We start from the raw sequence: 20,317 nt of genomic DNA, 5'->3' as shown, positions 1-20,317 counted from the left end.
GTGAGAGAGAGTGCGCGTGAGAGAGAGTGCGCGTGAGAGAGAGAGCGCGTGAGAGAGAGAGCGCGTGAGAGAGAGAGCGCGTGAGAGAGAGAGCGCGTGAGAGAGAGTGCGCGTGAGAGAGTGTGCGCGTGAGACAGAGTGCGCTTGAGACAGAGTGCGCGTGAGACAGAGTGCGCGTGAGACAGAGTGCGCGTGAGACAGAGTGCGCGTGAGAGAGAGTGCGCGTGAGAGAGAGTGCGCGTGGGAGAGAGTGCGCGTGGGAGAGAGTGCGCGTGGGAAAGAGAGTGCGCGTGGGAAAGAGAGTGCGCGCGGGAAAGAGAGTGCGCGCGGGAAAGAGAGTGCGCGCGGGAAAGAGAGTGCGCGCGGGAAAGAGAGTGCGCGCGGGAAAGGGAGTGCGCGTGCGAGGGAGTGCGCGTGCGAGGGAGTGCGCGTGCGAGGGAGTGCGCGTGCGAGGGAGTGCGCGTGCGAGGGAGTGCGCATGCGAGGGAGTGCGCGTGCGAGAGAGTGCGCGTGAGAGAGAGTGCGCGCGGGAAAGAGAGTGCGCGTGAGAGAGAGTGCACGTGAGAGAGAGTGCGCGTGAGAGAGAGTGCGCGTGAGAGAGAGTGCGCGTGAGAGAGAGTGCGCGTGAGAGAGAGTGCACGTGAGAGAGAGTGCAAGTGAGAGAGAGTGCGCATGAGAAAGAGAGTGCGCGTGGGAAAGAGAGTGCGCGCGGGAAAGTGAGTGCGCGCGGGAAAGTGAGTGCGCGCGGGAAAGTGAGTGCGCGCGGGAAAGAGAGTGCGCGCGGGAAAGAGAGTGCGCGTGCGAGGGAGTGCGCGTGCGAGGGAGTGCGCGTGCGAGGGAGTGCGCGTGCGAGGGAGTGCGCGTGCGAGAGAGTGCGCGCGGGAAAGAGAGTGCGCATGAGAGAGAGTGCGCGTGAGAGAGAGTGCGCGTGAGAGAGAGTGCGCGTGAGAGAGAGTGCGCGTGAGAGAGAGTGCGCGTGAGAGAGAGTGCGCGTGAGAGAGAGTGCGCGTGAGAGAGAGTGCGCGTGAGAGAGAGTGCGCGTGAGAGAGAGTGCGCGTGAGAGAGAGTGCGCGTGAGAGAGAGTGCACGTGAGAGAGAGTGCACGTGAGAGAGAGTGCACGTGAGAGAGAGTGCGCGTGAGAGCGAGTGCGTTTGAGAGAGAGTGCGCGTGAGAGAGAGTGCGCGTGAGAGAGTGCGCGCGGGAAAGAATGCGCGCGCGGGAAAGAGAGTGCGCGCGGGAAAGAGAGTGCGCGTGAGAGAGAGTGCGCGCGAGAGAGAGTGCGCGTGAGAGAGAGTGCGCGTGAGAGAGAGTGCACGTGAGAGAGAGTGCGCGTGAGACAGAGTGCGCGTGAGACAGAGTGCGCGTGGGAAAGAGAGTGCGCGCGGGAAAGAGAGTGCGCGTGAGAGAGAGTGCGCGTGAGAGAGTGCGCGCGAAAGAGAGTGCGCGCGAAAGAGAGTGCGCGCGAAAGAGAGTGCGCGCGAAAGAGAGTGCGCGTGAGAGAGAGTGCGCGTGAGAAAGAGTGCACGTGAGAGAGTGCGCGCGGGAAAGAGTGCGCGCGCGGGAAAGAGAGTGCGCGCGGGAAAGAGAGTGCACGTGAGAGAGAGTGCGCGTGAGAGAGAGAGTGCGCGTGAGAGAGATTGCGCGTGAATGAGAGTGCGCGTGAAAGAGAGTGCGCGTGAGACAGAGTGCGCGCGAAAGAGAGTGCAGGTGAGAGAGAGTGCGCGTGAGAGAGAATGCACGTGTGAGAGAGAGTGCGCGTGAGAGAGAGTGCGCGTGAGAGAGAGTGCGCGTGAGACAGAGTGCGCGTGAGACAGAGTGCGCGTGAGACAGAGTGCGCGTGAGACAGAGTGCGCGTGAGACAGAGTGCGCGTGAGACAGAGTGCGCGTGAGACAGAGTGCGCGTGAGACAGAGTGCGCGTGAGACAGAGTGCGCGCGGGAAAGAGAGTGCGCGCGGGAAAGAGAGTGCGCGCGGGAAAGAGAGTGCGCGCGGGAAAGAGAGTGCGCGTGAGAGAGAGTGCGCGTGCGAGAGAGTGCACGTGCGAGGGAGTGCGCGTGCGAGGGAGTGCACGTGCGAGGGAGTGCGCGTGCGAGGGAGTGCGCGTGCGAGGGAGTGCGCGTGCGAGGGAGTGCGCGTGCGAGGGAGTGCGCGTGCGAGGGAGTGCGCGTGCGAGAGAGTGCGCGTGCGAGAGAGTGCGCGCGGGAAAGAGAGTGCGCGTGAGAGAGAGTGCGCGTGAGAGAGAGTGCGCGTGAGAGAGAGTGCGCGTGAGAGAGAGTGCGCGTGAGAGAGAGTGCACGTGAGAGAGAGTGCACGTGAGAGAGAGTGCGTGTGAGAGAGAGTGCGTGTGAGAGAGAGTGCGTGTGAGAGAGAGTGCGCGTGAGACAGAGTGCGCGTGAGACAGAGTGCGCGTGAGACAGAGTGCGCGTGAGACAGAGTGCGCGTGAGAGAGAGTGCGCGTGAGAGAGAGTGCACGTGAGAGAGAGTGCACGTGAGAGAGAGTGCAAGTGAGAGAGAGTGCGCATGAGAAAGAGAGTGCGCGTGGGAAAGAGAGTGCGCGCGGGAAAGTGAGTGCGCGCGGGAAAGTGAGTGCGCGCGGGAAAGAGAGTGCGCGCGGGAAAGAGAGTGCGCGTGCGAGGGAGTGCGCGTGCGAGGGAGTGCGCGTGCGAGGGAGTGCGCGTGCGAGGGAGTGCGCGTGCGAGGGAGTGCGCGTGCGAGAGAGTGCGCGCGGGAAAGAGAGTGCGCGTGAGAGAGAGTGCGCGTGAGAGAGAGTGCGCGTGAGAGAGAGTGCGCGTGAGAGAGAGTGCGCGTGAGAGAGAGTGCGCGTGAGAGAGAGTGCGCGTGAGAGAGAGTGCGCGTGAGAGAGAGTGCGCGTGAGAGAGAGTGCACGTGAGAGAGAGTGCACGTGAGAGAGAGTGCACGTGAGAGAGAGTGCGCGTGAGAGCGAGTGCGTTTGAGAGAGAGTGCGCGTGAGAGAGAGTGCGCGTGAGAGAGTGCGCGCGGGAAAGAATGCGCGCGCGGGAAAGAGAGTGCGCGCGGGAAAGAGAGTGCGCGTGAGAGAGAGTGCGCGCGAGAGAGTGCGCGTGAGAGAGAGTGCACGTGAGAGAGAGTGCGCGTGAGACAGAGTGCGCGTGAGACAGAGTGCGCGTGGGAAAGAGAGTGCGCGCGGGAAAGAGAGTGCGCGTGAGAGAGAGTGCGCGTGAGAGAGTGCGCGCGAAAGAGAGTGCGCGCGAAAGAGAGTGCGCGCGAAAGAGAGTGCGCGTGAGAGAGAGTGCGCGTGAGAAAGAGTGCACGTGAGAGAGAGTGCGCGTGAGAGAGTGCGCGCGGGAAAGAGTGCGCGCGCGGGAAAGAGAGTGCACGTGAGAGAGAGTGCGCGTGAGAGAGAGAGTGCGCGTGAGAGAGATTGCGCGTGAATGAGAGTGCGCGTGAAAGAGAGTGCGCGTGAAAGAGAGTGCGCGTGAGACAGAGTGCGCGCGAAAGAGAGTGCAGGTGAGAGAGAGTGCGCGTGAGAGAGAATGCACGTGTGAGAGAGAGTGCGCGTGAGAGAGAGTGCGCGTGAGAGAGAGTGCGCGTGAGACAGAGTGCGCGTGAGACAGAGTGCGCGTGAGACAGAGTGCGCGTGAGACAGAGTGCGCGTGAGACAGAGTGCGCGTGAGACAGAGTGCGCGTGAGACAGAGTGCGCGTGAGACAGAGTGCGCGTGAGACAGAGTGCGCGCGGGAAAGAGAGTGCGCGCGGGAAAGAGAGTGCGCGCGGGAAAGAGAGTGCGCGTGAGAGAGAGTGCGCGTGCGAGAGAGTGCACGTGCGAGGGAGTGCGCGTGCGAGGGAGTGCGCGTGCGAGGGAGTGCGCGTGCGAGGGAGTGCGCGTGCGAGGGAGTGCGCGTGCGAGGGAGTGCGCGTGCGAGGGAGTGCGCGTGCGAGGGAGTGCGCGTGCGAGGGAGTGCGCGTGCGAAAGAGAGTGCGCGTGAGAGAGAGTGCGCGTGAGAGAGAGTGCGCGTGAGAGAGAGTGCGCGTGAGAGAGAGTGCGCGTGAGAGAGAGTGCGCGTGAGAGAGAGTGCGCGTGAGAGAGAGTGCGCGTGAGAGCGAGTGCGCGTGAGAGAGAGTGCGCGTGAGAGAGAGTGCGCGTGAGAGAGAGTGCGCGTGCGAGAGAGTGTGCGCGTGAGAGAGAGTGCGCGTGAGAGAGAGTGCGCGTGAGGGAGAGTGCACGTGAGAGAGAGTGCGCGTGAGAGAGAGTGCGCGTGAGAGAGAGTGCGTGTGAGAGAGAGTGCGCGTGAGAGAGAGTGCGCGTGAGAGAGTGCGCGTGGGAAAGAGAGCGCGCGCGGGAAAGAGAGTGCGCGTGCGAGGGAGTGCGCGTGAGAGAGAGTGCGCGTGAGAGGGAGTGCGCGTGAGAGAGTGCGCGCGGGAAAGAGAGCGCGCGCGGGAAAGAGAGTGCGCGTGAGAGAGAGTGCGCGTGAGAGAGAGTGCGCGTGAGAGAGAGTGCGCGTGAGAGAGAGTGCGCGTGAGAGAGAGTGCGCGTGAGAGAGAGTGCGCGTGAGAGAGAGGGCGCGCGAGAGAGAGGGCGCGCGAGAGAGAGGGCGCGCGAGAGAGAGTGCACGTGAGAGAGAGTGCGCGTGAGAGAGAGTGCACGTGAGAGAGATTGCGCGTGAGAGGGATTGCGCGCGAAAGAGAGTGCGCGTGAGACAGAGTGCGCGCGAAAGAGAGTGCAGGTGAGAGAGAGTGCGCGTGAAAAAGAATGCACGTGTGAGAGAGTGCATGTGAGAGAGAGTGCACGTGAGAGAGTGCAAGTGAGAGAGAGTGCGCGAGAGAGAGTGCGCGTGAGAGAGATTGCGCGTGAGAGAGATTGCGCGTGAGAGAGATTGCGCGCGAAAGAGAGTGCGCGTGAGACAGAGTGCGCGCGAAAGAGAGTGCAGGTGAGAGAGAGTGCAGGTGAGAGAGAGTGCACGTGAAAGAGAATGCACGTGTGAGAGAGTGCACGTGTGAGAGAGTGCACGTGAGAGAGAGTGCAAGTGAGAGAGAGTGCATGTGAGAGTGTGTGCATGTGAGAGATTGTGCGCGCGAAAGAGAGTGCGCGCGAAAGAGAGTGCGCGCGAAAGAGAATGCACGCGAAAGAGAGTGCACAAGAGAGAGTGCACGTGAGACCGAGTGCGCGTGAGAGAGAGTGCGCGCGAAAGAGAGTGCGCGCGAAAGAGAGTGCGCGCGAAAGAGAGTGCGCGCGAGAGCGAGTGCGCGCGAGAGCGAGTGCGCGCGAGAGCGAGTGCGCGCGAGAGCGAGTGCGCGTGAGAGAGAGTGCGCGTGAGAGAGAGTGCGCGTGAGAGAGAGTGCGCGCGGGAGAGAGAGTGCGCGCGGGAAAGAGAGTGCGCGTGAGAGAGAGTGCGCGTGAGAGAGAGTGCGCGTGAGAGAGAGTGCGCGTGAGAGAGAGTGTGCGTGCGAGAGTGCTCGTGTGAGAGAGTGCGCGTGCGAGAGAGTGCGCGTGCGAGGGAGTGCTCGTGTGAGAGAGTGCGCGTGCGAGAGAGTGCGCGTGCGAGGGAGTGCGCGTGCGAGGGAGTGCGCGTGCGAGGGAGTGCGCGTGCGAGGGAGTGCGCGTGCGAGGGAGTGCGCGTGCGAGAGAGTGCGCGTGAGACAGAGTGCGCGTGAGACAGAGTGCGCGTGAGACAGAGTGCGCGTGGGAGACAGAGTGCGCGCGGGAAAGAGAGTGCGCGTGAGAAAGAGAGTGCGCGTGCGAGGGAGTGCGCGTGCGAGGGAGTGCGCGTGCGAGGGAGTGCGCGTGCGAGGGAGTGCGCGTGCGAGAGAGTGCGCGTGAGAGAGAGTGCGCGTGAGAGAGAGTGCGCGTGCGAGAGAGTGCGCGTGCGAGAGAGTGCGCGTGCGAGGGAGTGCGCGTGCGAGGGAGTGCGCGTGCGAGAGAGTGCGCGTGAGACAGAGTGCGCGTGAGACAGAGTGCGCGTGAGACAGAGTGCGCGTGAGAGAGAGTGCGCGTGCGAGAGAGTGCGCGTGAGAGAGAGTGCGCGTGAGAGAGAGTGCGCGCGGGAAAGAGAGTGCGCGTGAGAGAGAGTGCGCGTGAGAGAGAGTGCGCGTGAGAGAGAGTGCGCGTGAGAGAGAGTGCGCGTGAGAGAGAGTGCGCGTGAGAGAGAGTGCGCGTGAGAGAGAGTGCGCGCGAGAGAGAGGGCGCGCGAGAGAGAGTGCGCGCGAGAGAGAGTGCGCGCGAGAGAGAGTGCGCGTGAGAGAGAGTGCACGTGAGAGAGAGTGCACGTGAGAGAGAGTGCGCGTGAGAGAGAGTGCGCGTGAGACAGAGTGCGCGTGAGACAGAGTGCGCGTGAGACAGAGTGCGCGTGAGAGAGAGTGCGCGTGAGAGAGAGTGCGCGTGAGAGCGAGTGCGCGTGAGAGAGAGTGCGCGTGAGAGAGAGTGCGTGTGAGAGAGAGTGCGCGTGAGAGAGAGTGTGCGCGTGAGAGAGAGTGCGCGTGAGAGAGAGTGTGCGCGTGAGAGAGAGTGCGCGTGAGAGAGAGTGCGCGTGAGGGAGAGTGCACGTGAGAGAGAGTGCGCGTGAGAGAGAGTGCGCGCGAAAGAGAGTGCAGGTGAGAGAGAGTGCGCGTGAAAAAGAATGCACGTGTGAGAGAGTGCATGTGAGAGAGAGTGCACGTGAGAGAGTGCAAGTGAGAGAGAGTGCGCGAGAGAGAGTGCGCGTGAGAGAGATTGCGCGTGAGAGAGATTGCGCGTGAGAGAGATTGCGCGTGAGAGAGATTGCGCGCGAAAGAGAGTGCGCGTGAGACAGAGTGCGCGCGAAAGAGAGTGCAGGTGAGAGAGAGTGCAGGTGAGAGAGAGTGCACGTGAAAGAGAATGCACGTGTGAGAGAGTGCACGTGTGAGAGAGTGCACGTGAGAGAGAGTGCAAGTGAGAGAGAGTGCATGTGAGAGTGTGTGCATGTGAGAGATTGTGCGCGCGAAAGAGAGTGCGCGCGAAAGAGAGTGCGCGCGAAAGAGAATGCACGCGAAAGAGAGTGCACAAGAGAGAGTGCACGTGAGACCGAGTGCGCGTGAGAGAGAGTGCGCGCGAAAGAGAGTGCGCGCGAAAGAGAGTGCGCGCGAAAGAGAGTGCGCGCGAGAGCGAGTGCGCGCGAGAGCGAGTGCGCGTGAGAGCGAGTGCGCGTGAGAGAGAGTGCGCGTGAGAGAGAGTGCGCGTGAGAGAGAGTGCGCGTGAGAGAGAGTGCGCGTGAGAGAGAGTGCGCGTGAGAGAGAGTGCGCGCGGGAAAGAGAGTGCGCGTGAGAGAGAGTGCGCGTGAGAGAGAGTGCGCGTGAGAGAGAGTGCGCGTGAGAGAGAGTGTGCGTGCGAGAGTGCTCGTGCGAGAGAGTGCGCGTGCGAGAGAGTGCGCGTGCGAGAGAGTGCGCGTGCGAGGGAGTGCGCGTGCGAGGGAGTGCGCGTGCGAGGGAGTGCGCGTGCGAGGGAGTGCGCGTGCGAGAGAGTGCGCGTGAGACAGAGTGCGCGTGAGACAGAGTGCGCGTGAGACAGAGTGCGCGTGAGACAGAGTGCGCGTGGGAGACAGAGTGCGCGCGGGAAAGAGAGTGCGCGTGAGAAAGAGAGTGCGCGTGCGAGAGAGTGCGCGTGCGAGAGAGTGCGCGTGCGAGGGAGTGCGCGTACGAGGGAGTGCGCGTGCGAGGGAGTGCGCGTGCGAGAGAGTGCGCGTGAGAGAGAGTGCGCGTGAGAGAGAGTGCGCGTGAGAGAGAGTGCGCGTGAGAGAGAGTGCGCGTGCGAGAGAGTGCGCGTGCGAGGGAGTGCGCGTGCGAGGGAGTGCGCGTGCGAGGGAGTGCGCGTGCGAGGGAGTGCGCGTGCGAGAGAGTGCGCGTGCGAGGGAGTGCGCGTGCGAGAGAGTGCGCGTGCGAGAGAGTGCGCGTGAGAGAGAGTGCGCGTGAGAGAGAGTGCGCGTGAGAGAGAGTGCGCGCGGGAAAGAGAGTGCGCGCGGGAAAGAGAGTGCGCGCGGGAAAGAGAGTGCACGTGAGAGAGAGTGCGCGTGAGAGAGAGTGCACGTGAGAGAGAGTGCACGTGAGAGAGAGTGCGCGTGAGAGAGAGAGTGCGCGTGAGAGAGATTGCGCGTGAGAGAGATTGCGCGTGAGAGAGAGTGCGCGTGAGAGAGAGAGTACGCGTGAGAGAGATTGCGCGTGAGAGAGATTGCGTGTGAAAGAGAGTGCGCGTGAAAGAGAGTGCGCGTGAAAGAGAGTGCGCGTGAAAGAGAGTGCGCGTGAGACAGAGTGCGCGCGAAAGAGAGTGCAGGTGAGAGAGAGTGCGCGTGAAAGAGAATGCACGTGTGAGAGAGTGCAAGTGAGAGAGAGTGCGCGTGAGAGAGAGTGCGCGTGAGAGAGAGTGCGCGTGAGAGAGAGTGCGCGTGAGAGAGAGTGCGCGTGAGAGAGAGTGCGCGTGAGAGAGAGTGCGCGTGAGAGAGAGTGCGCGTGAGAGAGAGTGCGCGTGAGAGAGAGTGCGCGTGAGAGAGAGTGCGCGTGAGAGAGAGTGCGCGTGAGAGAGAGTGCGCGTGAGAGAGAGTGCGCGTGAGAGAGAGTGCGCGTGAGAGAGAGTGCGCATGAGAAAGAGAGTGCGCGTGGGAAAGAGAGTGCGCGCGGGAAAGAGAGTGCGCGCGGGAAAGTGAGTGCGCGCGGGAAAGTGAGTGCGCGCGGGAAAGAGAGTGCGCGTGCGAGGGAGTGCGCATGCGAGGGAGTGCGCGTGCGAGGGAGTGCGCGTGCGAGGGAGTGCGCGTGCGAGGGAGTGCGCGTGAGAGAGAGTGCGCGTGAGAGAGTGCGCGCGGGAAAGAGTGCGCGCGCGGGAAAGAGAGTGCGCGCGGGAAAGAGAGTGCACGTGAGAGAGAGTGCGCGTGAGAGAGAGTGCACGTGAGAGAGAGTGCGCATGAGAGAGAGAGTGCGCGTGAGAGAGATTGCGCGTGAATGAGAGTGCGCGTGAAAGAGAGTGCGCGTGAGACAGAGTGCGCGCGAAAGAGAGTGCAGGTGAGAGAGAGTGCGCGTGAAAGAGAATGCACGTGTGAGAGAGTGCAAGTGAGAGAGAGTGCGCGTGAGAGAGAGTGCGCGTGAGAGAGAGTGCGCGCGGGAAAGAGAGTGCGCGCGGGAAAGAGAGTGCGCGCGGGAAAGAGAGTGCGCGCGGGAAAGAGAGTGCGCGTGGGAAAGAGAGTGCGCGCGGGAAAGAGAGTGCGCGCGGGAAAGAGAGTGCGTGCGGGAAAGAGAGTGCGCGCGTGAGAGAGAGTGCGCGTGCGAGAGAGTGCGCGTGCGAGAGAGTGCGCGTGCGAGGGAGTGCGCGTGCGAGGGAGTGCGCGTGCGAGGGAGTGCGCGTGCGAGAGAGTGCGCCCGAAAGAGAGTGCGCGCGAAAGAGAGTGCGCGCGAAAGAGAGTGCGCGTGCGAGGGAGTGCGCGTGCGAGGGAGTGCGCGTGCGAGGGAGTGCGCGTGCGAGGGAGTGCGCGTGCGAGAGAGTGCGCGTGCGAGAGAGAGCGCGCGGGAAAGAGAGCGCGCGTGAGAGAGAGTGCGCGTGAGAGAGTGCGCGCGTGAGAGAGAGTGCGCGTGAGAGAGAGTGCACGTGAGAGAGAGTGCAAGTGAGAGAGAGTGCGCGTGAGAGAGAGTGCGCGTGAGAGAGTGCGCGCGGGAAAGAGAGTGCCCGCGGGAAAGAGTGCGCGCGCGGGAAAGAGAGTGCGCGCGGGAAAGAGAGTGCGCGTGAGAGAGAGTGCGCGCGAGAGAGAGTGCGCGCGAGAGAGAGTGCGCGCGAGAGAGTGTGCGCGTGAGAGAGAGTGCGCGTGAGAGAGAGTGCGCGTGAGAGAGAGTGCGCGTGAGAGAGAGTGCGCGTGAGAGAGAGTGCGCGTGGGAAAGAGAGTGCGCGTGAGAGACAGTGCGCGTGAAGGACAGTGCGCGTGCGAGAGAGTGCCCTTGCGAGGGAGTGCGCGTGCGAGAGAGTGCGCGTGCGAGAGAGTGCGCGTGCGAGAGAGTGCGCGTGCGAGAGAGTGCGCGTGCGAGAGAGTGCGCGTGAGAGAGAGTGCGCGTGAGACAGAGTGCGCGTGAGACAGAGTGCGCGTGAGACAGAGTGCGCGTGAGACAGAGTGCGCGTGAGACAGAGTGCGCGTGGGAAAGAGAGTGCGCGCGGGAAAGAGAGTGCGCGCGAGAGAGAGTGCGCGTGAGAGAGAGTGCGCGCGGGAAAGAGAGTGCGCCCGAAAGAGAGTGCGCCCGAAAGAGAGTGCGCCCGAAAGAGAGTGCGCGCGAAAGAGAGTGCGCGCGAAAGAGAGTGCGCGTGAGAGAGAGTGCGCGTGAGAGAGAGTGCGCGTGAGAAAGAGTGCGCGTGAGAGAGAGTGCGCGTGAGAGAGAGTGCGCGTGAGAGAGAGTGCGCGTGAGAGAGAGTGCGCGTGAGAGAGAGTGCGCGTGAGAGAGAGTGCGCGTGAGAGAGAGTGCGCGTGAGAGAGAGTGCGCGTGACAGAGTGCGCGCACGGGAAAGAGAGTGCGCACGGGAAAGAGAGTGCGCGTGAAAGAGAGTGCGCGTGAGACAGAGTGCGCGCGAAAGAGAGTGCGCGTGAAAGAGAATGCACGTGTGAGAGAGTGCGCGTGAGAGAGAGTGCGCGTGAGAGAGAGTGCGCGTGAGAGAGAGTGCGCGTGAGAGAGAGTGCGCGTGAGAGAGTGTGCGCGTGAGAGAGTGTGCGCGTGAGACAGATTGCGCGTGAGACAGATTGCGCGTGAGACAGATTGCGCGTGAGACAGAGTGCGCGTGAGACAGAGTGCGCGTGAGACAGAGTGCGCGTGAGAGAGAGTGCGCGTGAGAGAGAGTGCGCGTGAGAGAGAGTGCGCGCGAGAGAGAGCGCGCGCGAGAGAGAGCGCGCGCGAGAGAGAGCGCGGGGGAGAGAGAGCGCGGGGGAGAGAGAGCGCGGGGGGGAGAGAGCGCGGGGGAGAGAGCGCGGGGGAGAGAGAGCGCGCGTGAGAGAGAGTGCGGGGGAGAGAGAGTGCGGGGGAGAGAGAGAGTGCGGGGGAGAGAGAGTGCAAGTGAGAGAGAGTGCACGTGAGAGAGAGTGCACGTGAGAGAGGGTGCACGTGAGAGAGAGTGCACGTGAGAGAGAGTGCACGTGAGAGAGAGGGCGAGTGAGAGAGAGGGCGAGTGAGAGAGAGTGCGCGTGAGAGAGAGTGCGCGTGAGAGAGAGTGCGCGTGAGAGAGAGTGCGCGCGAAAGAGAGTGCGCGCGAGAGAGAGTGCGCGCGAGAGAGAGTGCGCGCGAGAGAGAGTGCGCGCGAGAGAGAGTGCGCGCGAGAGAGAGTGCGCGTGAGAGAGAGTGCGTGTGAGAGAGAGTGCGCGTGAGAGAGAGTGCGCGTGAGAGAGAGTGCGCGTGAGAGTGCGCGTGAGAGAGAGTGCGCGTGAGAGGGAGTGCGCGTGAGAGGGAGTGCGCGTGAGAGGGAGTGCGCACGAAAGGGAGTGCGCGTGAGAGGGAGTGCGCACGAAAGAGAGTGCACGTGAGAGAGAGAGTGAGCGTGAGAGAGAGAGTGCGCGTGAGAGAGAGAGTGCGCGTGAGAGAGAGAGTGCGCGTGAGAGAGAGAGTGCGCGTGAGAGAGAGAGTGCGCGTGAGAGAGAGAGTGCGCGTGAGAGAGAGAGTGCGCGTGAGAGAGAGTGCGCTTGAGAGAGAGTGCGCGTGAGAGAGAGTGCGCGTGAGAGAGAGTGCGCGTGAGAGAGAGTGCGCGTGAGAGGGAGAGCGAGTGCGAGTGAGAGGGAGTGCAAGTGAGAGAAAGTGCGCGTGAGAGAGTGCGCGTGAGAGAGTGCGCGTGCGAGACACAGCGCGTGAGACAGTGCGCACGCAAAATAGAGTGCGCGTGAGAGCGAGTGCGCGTGAGAGCGAGTGCGCGTGAGAGCGAGTGCGCGTGAGAGCGAGTGCGCGTGAGAGCGAGTGCGCGTGAGAGCGAGTGCGCGTGAGAGCGAGTGCGCGTCAGAGCGAGTGCACGTGAGAGCGAGTGCGCGTCAGAGCGAGTGCACGTGAGAGCGAGTGCGCGTCAGAGAGTGTGCGCGTCAGAGAGTGCGCGTCAGAGAGAGTGCGCGCGAGAGAGACTGCGCATGAGAGTGCGCATGAGAGAGAGCGCGTGCGTGAGAGAGAGCGCGTGCGTGAGAGAGAGCACGCGCGAGACAGAGCGCGGGGGAGAGAGAGCGCGGGGGAGAAAGAGCGCGGGGGAGAGAGAGCGCGGGGAGAAAGAGCGCGGGGGAGAGAGAGCGCGGGGGAGAGAGAGCGCGGGGGAGAGAGAGAGCGCGGGGGAGAGAGAGCGCGGGGGAGAGAGAGCGCGGGGGAGAGAGAGCGCGGGGGAGAGAGAGCGCGGGGGAGAGAGAGCGCGGGGGAGAGAGAGCGCGGGGGAGAGAGAGCGCGGGGGAGAGAGAGCGCGGGGGAGAGAGAGCGCGGGGGAGAGAGAGCGCGGGGGAGAGAGAGCGCGGGGGAGAGAGAGCGCGGGGGAGAGAGAGCGCGGGGGAGAGAGAGCGCGGGGGAGAGAGAGCGCGGGGAGAGAGAGCGCGGGGGAGAGAGAGCGCGGGGGAGAGAGAGCGCGGGGGAGAGAGAGCGCGGCGGAGAGAGAGCGCGGCGGAGAGAGAGCGCGGCGGAGAGAGAGCGCGGCGGAGAGAGAGAGCGGGGGAGAGAGATAGCGGGGAGAGAGAGCGCGGGGGAGAGAGAGCGCGGGGGAGAGAGAGCGCGGGGGAGAGAGAGCGCGGGGGAGAGAGAGTGCACGTGAGAGAGAGTGCGTGTGAGAGAGTGTGCGTGTGAGAGAGTGTGCGTGTGAGAGAGTGTGCGTGTGAGAGAGTGTGCGTGTGAGAGAGAGTGCACGTGAGACCAAGTGCGCGTGAGAGAGAGTGCGCGTGAGAGAGAGTGCGCGTGAGAGAGAGTGCGCGTGAGAGAGAGTGCGCGTGAGAGAGAGTGCGCGTGAGAGAGAGTGCGCGTGAGAGAGAGTGCGCGTGAGAGAGAGTGCGCGTGAGAGAGAGTGCGCGTGAGAGAGAGTGCGCGTGAGAGAGAGTGCCCGTGAGAGAGAGTGCGCGTGAGAGAGTGTGCGCGTGAGAGAGTGTGCGCGTGAGAGAGTGTGCGCGTGAGAGAGTGTGCGCGTGAGAGAGAGTGCGCGTGAGAGGGAGTGCGCGTGAGAGGGAGTGCGCGTGAGAGGGAGTGCGCGTGAGAGGGAGTGCGCGTGAGAGGGAGTGCGCGTGAGAGGGAGTGCGCGTGAGAGGGAGTGCGCGTGAGAGGGAGTGCGCGTGAGAGGGAGTGCGCGTGAGAGGGAGTGCGCGTGAGAGGGAGTGCGCGTGAGAGGGAGTGCGCGTGAGAGGGAGTGCGCGTGAGAGGGAGTGCGCGTGAGAGGGAGTGCGCACGAAAGGGAGTGCGCGTGAGAGAGAGAGTGCGCGTGAGAGAGAGAGTGCGCGTGAGAGAGAGAGTGCGCGTGAGAGAGAGAGTGCGCGTGAGAGAGAGTGCGCGTGAGAGAGAGTGCGCGTGAGAGAGAGTGCGCGTGAGAGAGAGTGCGCGTGAGAGGGAGTGCGCGTGAGAGGGAGTGCAAGTGAGAGAAAGTGCGCGTGAGAGAGTGCGCGTGAGAGAGAGTGCGCGGGGAGAGAGAGTGCGCGGGGAGAGAGAGTGCGCGTGAGAGTGCGCGTGAGAGAGAGTGCGCGTGAGAGAGTGCGCGTGAGAGAGAGTGCGCGTGAGAGAGAGTGCGCGTGAGAGCGCGTGAGAGCGAGTGAGATAGAGTGCGCGCGAGAGAGAGTGCGCGCGAGAGAGAGTGCGCGTGAGAGAGAGTGCGTGTGAGAGAGAGTGCGCGTGAGAGAGAGTGCGCGTGAGAGAGAGTGCGCGTGAGAGAGAGTGCGCGTGAGAGTGCGCGTGAGAGAGAGTGCGCGTGAGAGGGAGTGCGCGTGAGAGGGAGTGCGCGTGAGAGGGAGTGCGCACGAAAGGGAGTGCGCGTGAGAGGGAGTGCGCACGAAAGAGAGTGCACGTGAGAGAGAGAGTGAGCGTGAGAGAGAGAGTGCGCGTGAGAGAGAGAGTGCGCGTGAGAGAGAGAGTGCGCGTGAGAGAGAGAGTGCGCGTGAGAGAGAGAGTGCGCGTGAGAGAGAGAGTGCGCGTGAGAGAGAGAGTGCGCGTGAGAGAGAGTGCGCTTGAGAGAGAGTGCGCGTGAGAGAGAGTGCGCGTGAGAGAGAGTGCGCGTGAGAGAGAGTGCGCGTGAGAGGGAGAGCGAGTGCGAGTGAGAGGGAGTGCAAGTGAGAGAAAGTGCGCGTGAGAGAGTGCGCGTGCGAGACACAGCGCGTGAGACAGTGCGCACGCAAAATAGAGTGCGCGTGAGAGCGAGTGCGCGTGAGAGCGAGTGCGCGTGAGAGCGAGTGCGCGTGAGAGCGAGTGCGCGTGAGAGCGAGTGCGCGTCAGAGCGAGTGCACGTGAGAGCGAGTGCACGTGAGAGCGAGTGCGCGTCAGAGCGAGTGCACGTGAGAGCGAGTGCGCGTCAGAGAGTGTGCGCGTCAGAGAGTGCGCGTCAGAGAGAGTGCGCGCGAGAGAGACTGCGCATGAGAGTGCGCATGAGAGAGAGCGCGTGCGTGAGAGAGAGCGCGTGCGTGAGAGAGAGCACGCGCGAGACAGAGCGCGGGGGAGAGAGAGCGCGGGGGAGAAAGAGCGCGGGGGAGAGAGAGCGCGGGGAGAAAGAGCGCGGGGGAGAGAGAGCGCGGGGGAGAGAGAGCGCGGGGGAGAGAGAGAGCGCGGGGGAGAGAGAGCGCGGGGGAGAGAGAGCGCGGGGGAGAGAGAGCGCGGGGGAGAGAGAGCGCGGGGGAGAGAGAGCGCGGGGGAGAGAGAGCACGGGGGAGAGAGAGCGCGGGGGAGAGAGAGCGCGGGGGAGAGAGAGCGCGGGGGAGAGAGAGCGCGGGGGAGAGAGAGCGCGGGGGAGAGAGAGCGCGGGGGAGAGAGAGCGCGGGGGAGAGAGAGCGCGGGGAGAGAGAGCGCGGGGGAGAGAGAGCGCGGGGGAGAGAGAGCGCGGGGGAGAGAGAGCGCGGGGGAGAGAGAGCGCGGCGGAGAGAGAGCGCGGCGGAGAGAGAGCGCGGCGGAGAGAGAGCGCGGCGGAGAGAGAGAGCGGGGGAGAGAGATAGCGGGGAGAGAGAGCGCGGGGGAGAGAGAGCGCGGGGGAGAGAGAGCGCGGGGGAGAGAGAGCGCGGGGGAGAGAGAGTGCACGTGAGAGAGAGTGCGTGTGAGAGAGTGTGCGTGTGAGAGAGTGTGCGTGTGAGAGAGTGTGCGTGTGAGAGAGTGTGCGTGTGAGAGAGTGTGCGTGTGAGAGAGAGTGCACGTGAGACCAAGTGCGCGTGAGAGAGAGTGCGCGTGAGAGAGAGTGCGCGTGAGAGAGAGTGCGCGTGAGAGAGAGTGCGCGTGAGAGAGAGTGCGCGTGAGAGAGAGTGCGCGTGAGAGAGAGTGCGCGTGAGAGAGAGTGCCCGTGAGAGAGAGTGCGCGTGAGAGAGTGTGCGCGTGAGAGAGTGTGCGCGTGAGAGAGTGTGCGCGTGAGAGAGTGTGCGCGTGAGAGAGAGTGCGCGTGAGAGGGAGTGCGCGTGAGAGGGAGTGCGCGTGAGAGGGAGTGCGCGTGAGAGGGAGTGCGCGTGAGAGGGAGTGCGCGTGAGAGGGAGTGCGCGTGAGAGGGAGTGCGCGTGAGAGGGAGTGCGCGTGAGAGGGAGTGCGCGTGAGAGGGAGTGCGCGTGAGAGGGAGTGCGCGTGAGAGGGAGTGCGCGTGAGAGGGAGTGCGCGTGAGAGGGAGTGCGCGTGAGAGGGAGTGCGCGTGAGAGGGAGTGCGCGTGAGAGGGAGTGCGCGTGAGAGGGAGTGCGCGTGAGAGGGAGTGCGCGTGAGAGGGAGTGCGCGTGAGAGGGAGTGCGCGTGAGAGGGAGTGCGCGGGAGAGAGAGCGCGGGGGAGAGAGAGCGCGGGGGAGAGAGAGCGCGGGGGAGAGAGAGCGCGGCGGAGAGAGAGCGCGGCGGAGAGAGAGCGCGGCGGAGAGAGAGCGCGGCGGAGAGAGAGAGCGGGGGAGAGAGATAGCGGGGAGAGAGAGCGCGGGGGAGAGAGAGCGCGGGGGAGAGAGAGCGCGGGGGAGAGAGAGCGCGGGGGAGAGAGAGTGCACGTGAGAGAGAGTGCGTGTGAGAGAGTGTGCGTGTGAGAGAGTGTGCGTGTGAGAGAGTGTGCGTGTGAGAGAGTGTGCGTGTGAGAGAGTGTGCGTGTGAGAGAGAGTGCACGTGAGACCAAGTGCGCGTGAGAGAGAGTGCGCGTGAGAGAGAGTGCGCGTGAGAGAGAGTGCGCGTGAGAGAGAGTGCGCGTGAGAGAGAGTGCGCGTGAGAGAGAGTGCGCGTGAGAGAGAGTGCGCGTGAGAGAGAGTGCGCGTGAGAGAGAGTGCGCGTGAGAGAGAGTGCGCGTGAGAGAGAGTGCGCGTGAGAGAGAGTGCCCGTGAGAGAGAGTGCGCGTGAGAGAGTGTGCGCGTGAGAGAGTGTGCGCGTGAGAGAGTGTGCGTGTGAGAGAGAGTGCAAGTGAGACCAAGTGCGCGTGAGAGGGAGTGCGCGTGAGAGGGAGTGCGCGTGAGAGGGAGTGCGCGTGAGAGGGAGTGCGCGTGAGAGGGAGTGCGCGTGAGAGGGAGTGCGCGTGAGAGGGAGTGCGCGTGAGAGGGAGTGCGCGTGAGAGGGAGTGCGCGTGAGAGGGAGTGCGCGTGAGAGGGAGTGCGCGTGAGAGGGAGTGCGCGTGAGAGGGAGTGCGCGTGAGAGGGAGTGCGCGTGAGAGGGAGTGCGCGTGAGAGGGAGTGCGCGTGAGAGGGAGTGCGCACGAAAGGGAGTGCGCGTGAGAGGGAGTGCGCGTGAGAGAGAGAGTGCGCGTGAGAGAGAGAGTGCGCGTGAGAGAGAGAGTGCGCGTGAGAGAGAGAGTGCGCGTGAGAGAGAGTGCGCGTGAGAGAGAGTGCGCGTGAGAGAGAGTGCGCGTGAGAGAGAGTGCGCGTGAGAGGGAGTGCGCGTGAGAGGGAGTGCAAGTGAGAGAAAGTGCGCGTGAGAGAGTGCGCGTGAGAGAGAGTGCGCGGGGAGAGAGAGTGCGCGGGGAGAGAGAGTGCGCGTGAGAGTGCGCGTGAGAGAGAGTGCGCGTGAGAGAGTGCGCGTGAGAGAGAGTGCGCGTGAGAGAGAGTGCGCGTGAGAGCGCGTGAGAGCGAGTGAGATAGAGTGCGCGCGAGAGAGAGTGCGCGCGAGAGAGAGTGCGCGTGAGAGAGAGTGCGCGTGAGAGAGAGTGCGCGTGAGAGAGAGTGCGCGTGAGAGAGAGTGCGCGTGAGAGAGAGTGCGCGTGAGAGAGAGTGCGCGTGAGAGTGCGCGTGAGAGAGAGTGCGCGTGAGAGGGAGTGCGCGTGAGAGGGAGTGCGCGTGAGAGGGAGTGCGCACGAAAGGGAGTGCGCGTGAGAGGGAGTGCGCACGAAAGAGAGTGCACGTGAGAGAGAGAGTGAGCGTGAGAGAGAGAGTGCGCGTGAGAGAGAGAGTGCGCGTGAGAGAGAGAGTGCGCGTGAGAGAGAGAGTGCGCGTGAGAGAGAGAGTGCGCGTGAGAGAGAGAGTGCGCGTGAGAGAGAGTGCGCTTGAGAGAGAGTGCGCGTGAGAGAGAGTGCGCGTGAGAGAGAGTGCGCGTGAGAGAGAGTGCGCGTGAGAGGGAGAGCGAGTGCGAGTGAGAGGGAGTGCAAGTGAGAGAAAGTGCGCGTGAGAGAGTGCGCGTGAGAGAGTGCGCGTGCGAGACACAGCGCGTGAGACAGTGCGCACGCAAAATAGAGTGCGCGTGAGAGCGAGTGCGCGTGAGAGCGAGTGCGCGTGAGAGCGAGTGCGCGTGAGAGCGAGTGCGCGTCAGAGCGAGTGCACGTGAGAGCGAGTGCGCGTCAGAGCGAGTGCACGTGAGAGCGAGTGCGCGTCAGAGAGTGTGCGCGTCAGAGAGTGCGCGTCAGAGAGAGTGCGCGCGAGAGAGACTGCGCATGAGAGTGCGCATGAGAGAGAGCGCGTGCGTGAGAGAGAGCGCGTGCGTGAGAGAGAGCACGCGCGAGACAGAGCGCGGGGGAGAGAGAGCGCGGGGGAGAAAGAGCGCGGGGGAGAGAGAGCGCGGGGAGAAAGAGCGCGGGGGAGAGAGAGCGCGGGGGAGAGAGAGCGCGGGGGAGAGAGAGAGCGCGGGGGAGAGAGAGCGCGGGGGAGAGAGAGCGCGGGGGAGAGAGAGCGCGGGGGAGAGAGAGCGCGGGGGAGAGAGAGCGCGGGGGAGAGAGAGCGCGGGGGAGAGAGAGCGCGGGGGAGAGAGAGCGCGGGGGAGAGAGAGCGCGGGGGAGAGAGAGCGCGGGGGAGAGAGAGCGCGGGGGAGAGAGAGCGCGGGGAGAGAGAGCGCGGGGGAGAGAGAGCGCGGGGGAGAGAGAGCGCGGGGGAGAGAGAGCGCGGCGGAGAGAGAGCGCGGCGGAGAGAGAGCGCAGCGGAGAGAGAGCGCGGCGGAGAGAGAGAGCGGGGGAGAGAGATAGCGGGGAGAGAGAGCGCGGGGGAGAGAGAGCGCGGGGGAGAGAGAGCGCGGGGGAGAGAGAGTGCACGTGAGAGAGAGTGCACGTGAGAGAGAGTGCGTGTGAGAGAGTGTGCGTGTGAGAGAGTGTGCGTGTGAGAGAGTGTGCGTGTGAGAGAGTGTGCGTGTGAGAGAGAGTGCACGTGAGACCAAGTGCACGTGAGACCAAGTGCGCGTGAGAGAGAGTGCGCGTGAGAGAGAGTGCGCGTGAGAGAGAGTGCGCGTGAGAGAGAGTGCGCGTGAGAGAGAGTGCGCGTGAGAGAGAGTGCGCGTGAGAGAGAGTGCGCGTGAGAGAGAGTGCCCGTGAGAGAGAGTGCGCGTGAGAGAGTGTGCGCGTGAGAGAGTGTGCGCGTGAGAGAGTGTGCGTGTGAGAGAGAGTGCAAGTGAGACCAAGTGCGCGTGAGAGGGAGTGCGCGTGAGAGGGAGTGCGCGTGAGAGGGAGTGCGCGTGAGAGGGAGTGCGCGTGAGAGGGAGTGCGCGTGAGAGGGAGTGCGCGTGAGAGGGAGTGCGCGTGAGAGGGAGTGCGCGTGAGAGGGAGTGCGCGTGAGAGGGAGTGCGCGTGAGAGGGAGTGCGCGTGAGAGGGAGTGCGCGTGAGAGGGAGTGCGCGTGAGAGGGAGTGCGCGTGAGAGGGAGTGCGCGTGAGAGGGAGTGCGCACGAAAGGGAGTGCGCGTGAGAGGGAGTGCGCGTGAGAGAGAGAGTGCGCGTGAGAGAGAGAGTGCGCGTGAGAGAGAGAGTGCGCGTGAGAGAGAGAGTGCGCGTGAGAGAGAGTGCGCGTGAGAGAGAGTGCGCGTGAGAGAGAGTGCGCGTGAGAGAGAGTGCGCGTGAGAGGGAGTGCGCGTGAGAGGGAGTGCAAGTGAGAGAAAGTGCGCGTGAGAGAGTGCGCGTGAGAGAGAGTGCGCGGGAGTGCGCGTGAGAGGGAGTGCAAGTGAGAGAAAGTGCGCGTGAGAGAGTGCGCGTGAGAGAGAGTGCGCGGGGAGAGAGAGTGCGCGTGAGAGAGAGTGCGCGTGAGAGAGTGCGCGTGAGAGAGAGTGCGCGTGAGAGAGAGTGCGCGTGAGAGCGCGTGAGAGCGAGTGAGATAGAGTGCGCGCGAGAGAGAGTGCGCGCGAGAGAGAGTGCGCGTGAGAGAGAGTGCGCGTGAGAGAGAGTGCGCGTGAGAGAGAGTGCGCGTGAGAGAGAGTGCGCGCGAGAGAGAGTGCGCGCGAGAGAGAGTGCGCGCGAGAGAGAGTGCGCGCGAGAGAGAGTGCGCGCGAGAGAGAGTGCGCGCGAGAGAGAGTGCGCGCGAGAGAGACTGCGCGCGAGAGAGACTGCGCGCGAGAGAGACTGCGCGCGAGAGAGACTGCGCGTGAGAGAGACTGCGCGTGAGAGAGACTGCGCGTGAGAGTGCGCGTGAGAGAGAGCGCGTGCGTGAGAGAGAGCGCGTGCGTGAGAGAGAGCGCGCGCGAGACAGAGCGCGGGGGAGAGAGAGCGCGGGGGAGAGAGAGCGCGCGTCAGAGAGAGCGCGGGGGAGAGAGAGTGCAAGTGAGAGAGAGTGCGTGTGAGAGAGTGTGCAGGTGAGACCAAGTGCGCGTGAGAGAGAGTGCAGGTGAGACCAAGTGCGCGTGAGAGAGAGTGCGCGTGAGAGAGAGTGCGCGTGAGAGGGAGTGCGCGTGAGAGAGAGTACGCGTGAGAGAGAGTGCGCGTGAGAGAGAGTGCGCGCGAGAGAGAGTGCGCGCGAGAGAGAGTGCGCGCGAGAGAGAGTGCGCGCGAGAGAGAGTGCGCGCGAGAGAGAGTGCGCGCGAGAGAGAGTGCGCGCGAGAGAGAGTGCGCGCGAGAGA

Source organism: Chiloscyllium plagiosum, unplaced genomic scaffold (assembly GCF_037043375.1).
Source record: "Chiloscyllium plagiosum isolate Xiang-an unplaced genomic scaffold, Cpla_swu_hap1 HiC_scaffold_53X, whole genome shotgun sequence".
NCBI classification, from domain to species: Eukaryota; Metazoa; Chordata; class Chondrichthyes; order Orectolobiformes; family Hemiscylliidae; genus Chiloscyllium; species Chiloscyllium plagiosum.
The sequence above is the reverse complement of the archived record's forward strand: the minus strand, read 5'-3'. Positions refer to the sequence as shown.